The sequence below is a fragment of the Bolinopsis microptera genome, chromosome 5 (genome assembly GCF_026151205.1).
Source record: "Bolinopsis microptera isolate Bmic1 chromosome 5, MBARI_Bmic_1.0, whole genome shotgun sequence".
NCBI classification, from domain to species: Eukaryota; Metazoa; Ctenophora; class Tentaculata; order Lobata; family Bolinopsidae; genus Bolinopsis; species Bolinopsis microptera.
This window is the reverse complement of record NC_087076.1, coordinates 15854778-15861845: the sequence shown is the minus strand read 5'-3', so window position 1 is coordinate 15861845 and position 7068 is coordinate 15854778. Positions and strand designations below refer to the sequence as shown.

Genomic DNA, 7068 nt, shown 5'->3' with positions numbered 1-7068 from the left:
CATACCAGGGACAAAAGGAAATCGCGGCATGTACGGAATCGCGATTTTTCCCATTATTTGCGACAAATTTTATGTATAGTTTAATATACCGCGAAATGAAATTCACGGTATCGCGATTTTTGGCCAAAATTACCGCGAAATCCTTTTGTCCCTGCTACATACCGTCACCTACAAACAGAAATGGCATTATATGCCAAAAAAGTCGTTTTGAGAAAATGCACAAAAACCTATTTATGGAAATTAACTTTAGGATAGGCATTTTAATTTGATTTCTATGTATCCTAAATGGAAAGAATGACTGGCCTACACTCTGAAAATGTTCCTGAAGCTTTTCAATTAATTGGGGTAATTGATTTAATTTTGACATAGGCCCATTTAAAACAAAATTTGATACATAGGCCCCTCTTAATTAATTGAAACATATTACATGTGAGAATTGTTACAGGGCTTATGTGTACATAGGTCCCAGAGGCGGCTATTGAGGGCGTCCAGGCGTCTGTGGAAGCCCTAAAATTATCATCTGGTGGCTGGTGCTTAAAAATAGAAATAGTGCTTTAAAGTAATAGTGTTCGGAAATATCTAATCGCAATATAAAGCTCTTTATATTCACTCAAACGTTCGAATGAAAGCGCAAGCATGATCTTTGTGAAATTTTGTGTTGTTGGTTGTCCAATCCTACGTTTGGACAACTAAGCCACGCAGTTTTAACACATAGTTAATCGTACAAAGCACATCAAGCGCATCCACTACAGGTAATCTATATGATTTGCTTGTCCAGGACACCTTGCAATTTGAACTATCGACTGTTATGATACTGCGCGGCTGAGATTGTACACGTGGGTGTCTTGTTTCAACCATATTATAAGTTTTTGTTTTTGTTTGCTGTCATCTGTGAAGTGTGACACATTACATACATGAGGCCCTGTGCATGTGTGTAATGTAATCGGTAGTTTTGAGGGAGCTTGGGCCGGCCCCAAGTCCCCCCACCCCCTCCCCTCCTCAGTCCGTCGATTGGACACCCAACAAAACATTCCAACAATTTGTTAGGGCATTTGTTGACTTAGGCCCTTTCTGCACTTTTCAAAAACATCACATTCCAAAAATTTGTTAGGGCATTTGTTGACTTAGGCCCTTTCTACTTTTCAAAAACATCATCAAAAACATCACATTCCAACAATTTGTTAGGGCCTATGTCGACATGTGCCCTTTTATTTTATAAATATCAGTAGCAGTTCAGTTTATTGAAAAAGGACTATGTTAATATATTATGCCCTTTTAAAAAATTGAAGATATTCAATTTTCACCCAATTGACTTTATATTTGGGGATATGGTAGGTATGGTTCCACAGATTTTCGTGCTGGTATTAGGCAATCCATTATCGGTATGAAATCTTTTATCTAGATAAACAGATAAAAATTTAGGTTTTATCTAGATAAAACCGATAAAACCGATAATTTTTCTGCTGAAGGCCAAAGCCTAAATGTTTTCTCAAAATGTTTTTCTCCAAATTTCGCAAAAACTAATTGTCGACTTTTATTACTGTTTACCAGTAATCTTGCTAAAGTACCACTTCCTTTCTTTTGAAAATATTAGAGCATCAGTTTTCTTCTCCGGGAGAAGTGCACCAGTTTTCTTCAAAACAGTAGACCAACGGTTTTCTTCTCCTAAGAACAGTAGTGTACCAGTTCTCTTCAAAACAGTAGACCATGGGTTTCCTTCTCCTGAGAACAGTAAGTAGTAACGCACTAGTTCTCTTCAAAACAGTAGACCAACGGTTTTCTTCTCCTGAGAACAGTAGTGTACTACCAGTTCTCTTCAAAACAGTAGACCAAGGGTTTCCTTTTCCTGAGAACAGTAGTGTACTACCAGTTCTCTTCAAAACAGTAGACCTACGGTTTCCTTCTCCTGAGAACAGTAGTGCACCAGTTCTCTTCAAAACAGTAGACCAAGGGTTTCCTTCTCCTGAGAACAGTAGTGCACCTGTTCTCTTCAAAACAGTAGACAAAGGGTTTCCTTCTCCTGAGAACAGTAGTGTATTACCAGTTCTCTCCAAAACAGTAGACCAACGGTTTCCTTCTCCTGAGAACAGTAGTGCACCAGTTCTCTTCAAAACAGTAGACCAAGGGTTTCCTTCTCCTGAGAACAGTAGTGCGCCTGTTCTCTTCAAAACAGAAGACCAACGGTTTTCTTCTCCTAAGAACAGTAATGCACCAGTTCTCTTCAAAACAGTAGACCAACGGTTTCCTTCTCCTTAGAACAGTAGTGCACCAGCTCTCTTCGAAACAGTAGACTAAGGGTTTCCTTCTCCTGAGAACAGTAGTGCGCCTGTTCTCTTCAAAACAGTAGACCAACGGTTTTCTTCTCCTAAGAACAGTAATGCACCAGTTCTCTTCAAAACAGTAGACCAACGGTTTCCTTCTCCTTAGAACAGTAGTGCACCAGCTCTCTTCAAAACAGTAGACCAAGGGTTTCTTTCTCCTGAGAACTGCAGTAGTGCACCAAATACCAATTCTCCTCGAATAGATACAGTAAAGCATTTAAAGTGATTCAGTGAACCATTTTCTTATCCTGTTGATAACTTGGAGCAACAGATTCCTTCTCCTGAAGACAATGTTTCACGCCCAGAACACTTACGGAATTCAATTGAGTGCCCAGCCGGTATTTTTGACTCTTGTTAACAGTAACATGCTCGTTCCCGTCTCCAGAATGATTATAAGGTAAAACGCCAGCACCCTCAAGAGAACAATGTCAATAACCTTCTCTGGATTTCAACAGTTCATACAGTTCTACAGTTCCAAAGGTATACAAATGTAAATAAACCTCTTAAGCTCACATCTAAGTAAACTACCTATTCTATCATGCTAGAAGACGTTTGGGACTGTTTCTTGGATTACTTGGGAAGGCAAAAACACTAATATTTCTTTACAATTTTATGGTATTGTGGCAGTATTTTCGGTAATATCTAGTGAAATTTTATACCGATAAAAATATGTTTTATTTTCTAAAAACAATCCAAAATTGTTGACAAATGAAAGCGGAAAAAACTAACAGTTCTTCGAATCGTTCTTGAAACTGTGTTTGAAAGTGATCTCTATTGTCCAATTGCTTCTAGGCCTTCTGTGTGGGCAAAATCATCAAGAATTTTTACCTGCGGCAAACATATCTTCAATTCCTGTCTGTGCGAAAGTTTAAGTTGTATGCACTCTATATTTCTCAGGGTATGGTTGCCTCTACTCTGCAAGGCACATATAATAATTTGTGATAACTACGACAGATGATGCAAGCTGGCCATGTTTTACTTGTGGGTTGTAGGAGAAAGCCGTTTTGTAATACACTATTTTGAAGGACTTCAGATATTTTGATATTGTAGATTTTAATGTGGCCAAGCAAAAACCCAACATTTTTTCTGTGGCCTAGCTCCAAATGCTTAAGACTGTCTTGCTTCACTCGCCCAAATTGCAAAAGTGGAAAATTCGCGATCGAAGCGAGCGGGCCACAGAAAACAGAAAATTTGTATCTGCGAGGAAATTATAAACTTTCTGGATGTGGGCCTTTTGCCTTTTAACTTTTTATGATGATAACCGCACATCGACAAAAGTTATTGTAATTTTTACGGAGAGACACATAAAATATAGAAAAATATACAGTAACAACATTTTGTTTTACTTAAAATTTTGTTTTACTTATACAGTAGTATATAATATATCTATCCTAAAGAAATGATAGTTAATAGTTAATAATGAAAATATTTCAGCTCGAAAATTTTGTGATATTCAATGAAACAAGAAATTTAATTTTTAGCACATTTTATTATAGAATAAAATATTGACTTAAACAGTAGTATTTATCAAAGGATGTGATATTTAGAGTGTCATTATATTATTCATTCTATGACTTATGAGCCTTGTGCAACAAGTTTGTAAAGTTTTTAAAATTAAGCTGAATTTGTGGGAAATAAGGAATTGACAAAATGAATTTATTTTAATGTTTTAATGACCTATTATATCATTTTGCAATTTTAATTGTCTCATAACATATCAGATCATGACATACGTTGCATGCCACTTTTCGCGCGTGAAGCGCGCGCCGCCGAAGGCGTATCCGATATTGGGATACGAAACATGTATCAAATCAGATCAACTCAGATCCAGTGTCATGTGAGCATATCAACATATCAATTAATTACAATTTCAAATACTCACCAGGTTCCTCAGTAAGCCATTAGTAAGCCATTAGCTATGCTGGCATGTGCTTACCACAGGCAAAAATCTTAAATACTACGCAGTACGAAGTAAGCAATTTCGGACTTGCACTCAGGAAAACTAAATGCAGCCATTGCACACCCTGGCTACTAAATTGAAGTTAACAAGTGATACTTGTAAGATATTTGTTTCCAATATTATACATGACCGTCGACGAGTTCAACTCGGCGCGCGTCCTGGTAAGTTATAAACTTACAAAATTGAAGCATAAAGGGCAAAGGCCAAGGACTTGATTAAATTTCAAATGAAAAGCTTGAATAAATTTGTATTACACCGCGCCGCAAAATAAGTAATATCAGGGTTTTCAATTTTTATAGATTATTATAGATTTGATAATATGAGATTAATAAAATTGTATTTAATGAACTATTATGTTGGTAAAGAATTATTTGTATTTTAAACTAATGTGATGATAATTGTGTGTTTATAAAAATGAATATAATGTGTGATAATGTGTATGATAGTTTATAAATTTCATTGTACCTCACAGGCGGACCTTGTATCATGTTGTGACCCCCACGGTCGTTTCACAATGGTAGAGTTTCTACGATACAGCTAGGGGAGCCGCGCACTCGTGCGCGGCGGGTCATACAACGTATGACAAGGCGGACCAACGTGGAAATAAACTGCTGCCAACTGCTAATCACTGCTACTCATTGCTACTCACTGCTATTAATTGATGCTAACTGATGCAATTGCGCCCACGCATTACGCGCGCCGTTTGCAACTTTGTTGTTTGTTATAAAAGTTGCTAGTAAGAATGAAGAAAGGAGTTTTTAAGGATTTTCGAAGGTTTATTAATAATAAAATTTTTATACACATTGCATCGATTGAAGATATGACGAAATAACAAGCGCGCGGCCGAAGAACTATTTCTCAGCTCATGCATCCAAACTATTTTATTATTATACAATTTTATCAATAAAAATTTACCTGTTATCAACCCATCTAATATAATCAAATAAATCAGATTTGGTATTACTATTCCACCTTAATGAATGTGTGCTTGTTTTTTGTTGATCATGTGTGACTGAAAGCGTGGTTTAATGATGACTAGTACTGACATTTATTTTGCAGAGCTGAGTGTGATCTCCACAATATTTACTTTAAAACTGTTAAACCATCCCTGAAATCACAATACAAAGGTTGATTTTTTGCAAACCCAAAGTACCGTGCCTCAAAAAAACCGTGTTGCATCTTGTAGCAGCTATTCATTTGAGAAAATCGTGAGCTACATCTTGTCTGATGATAAATGTAACTGACGTATTTTTCAAGATAAAAGCATAAGTGCATATTTATTCAGTTAGGCAATAAATTTCATCTACGCAAAATTACACATAAGTAGTAGTAAGATTATTCAAACAATATACACATAATATAACAATTACCCTATATAAAAATTCAATAAAAATTCAATAGAAAACTAAATAAACACCCTTTAAGTAGTATAAGTAAGCCAGTTTAAAGAACTGGCTCCAAATTTATATCTAATTCTGCTATTTTTACTGCACTACTACTTTTTAACCCTCTCTCTCCTCTAAGAGCTATAACTGTTGTTCTCAAAAGGTCAAATCTTACTCTCTTCCTAATAAATGTCATTGCCTCACTATATCGTTGGCCTGATTTCCTAGAAAGTTTATCTGCTAATTTCTTGAAGAACTTATTAGCTTCCCTTCCCATACCCCCAGTGGTTGATAGGACTATTGGTGTAAACGTCCCATGTTCCACTTCTACAATCCTTTTATTGTATAAATTCTTTTTCTGTCTCTCGTGGCTATTGTACATAGTGGTTGGAGATCCAAGAGCCTTATTGGAAGGAGCTTGAGCATGAAATACTCTTACATCTAAAAATGCCCTTTCCAATGGGTTCCATACACTCCTAGCACTAACATCTAATCTAGCTCCATCTGCTTTGTTGGCCCCTGCAGGAAGTTCTCTCCCGTTGACACATAAGTGTAATGTCTCCTCGGCTGACTCAGCCGATTAATGGAAAACGAGATCGAAGGTTAAATGAGGAGGGCCTTACTAAAATATCAAGAATCATCCTAGGATACCCCTTCTAGGATACAAGGATACAATAGTGATAATTACTTTACTGAGTACACAATAGTTGTAATTCTGAAATAATTTAAGTTACACAATTCTAATTATTTACAAGTGTGTAGGGATAATTTAGAAATGTTATATAATGCTAGTTTTAGAAAATTAGATAAATCGAGTTTGTATAGTTCAATTTTATTTTAAGGTCCTATAGCATTATGCACTTGCCAGTATTTGAGTGGAAATCTGGGCTCTTATAATAGGCTGTATATTGTTAGTTCACAGAGAGAATTGAATGGATTGCTCTTGCTGTGGCAGTGAGTGTGGTAGGATCTAGAGTTTTGTTGGAGATCTATACATCTGCTTTGTAGTGTACTGTTAACATAGAACTAATAATCATTGCTGAATTTATGTGTATATTCTTAATTCCTGTGTTAATTCCCTGTCTTGTGATTTCCTGGGACAGTCAAACCTCTATAAATCGGCTTCTCAGGAGAAAGAAAAGTGCACATATAGACTAAAACCTGGTATGCTGAGGCGCACATGATCTTAATCTCCAGCATCTGCAGTCTCTCAAATAACCTATTAAGTGTCTCATATACAGGCCTTGTATGCATATATTGTGATGCAAGACAGCTCTATATCATGTACTCAAATCACCAATAAAATGCGATATGAACTATGAAGTATGATAAGTCACTTTTCCTTGCACAAAACGGGCTAATTAACTAAAAGTTTGGGGGAAAGAAGAGGCCTGGTACGTTA

The 7068-nt window shown here is 36.4% G+C and overlaps 1 protein-coding gene across 1 annotated transcript in view; it reads left to right on the top strand.

Annotated features, from left to right (window-relative positions):
• LOC134816098 (translocation protein SEC63 homolog) overlaps positions 1-7068 on the top strand; it is a 44071-nt gene that overhangs the window by 6856 nt on the left and 30147 nt on the right.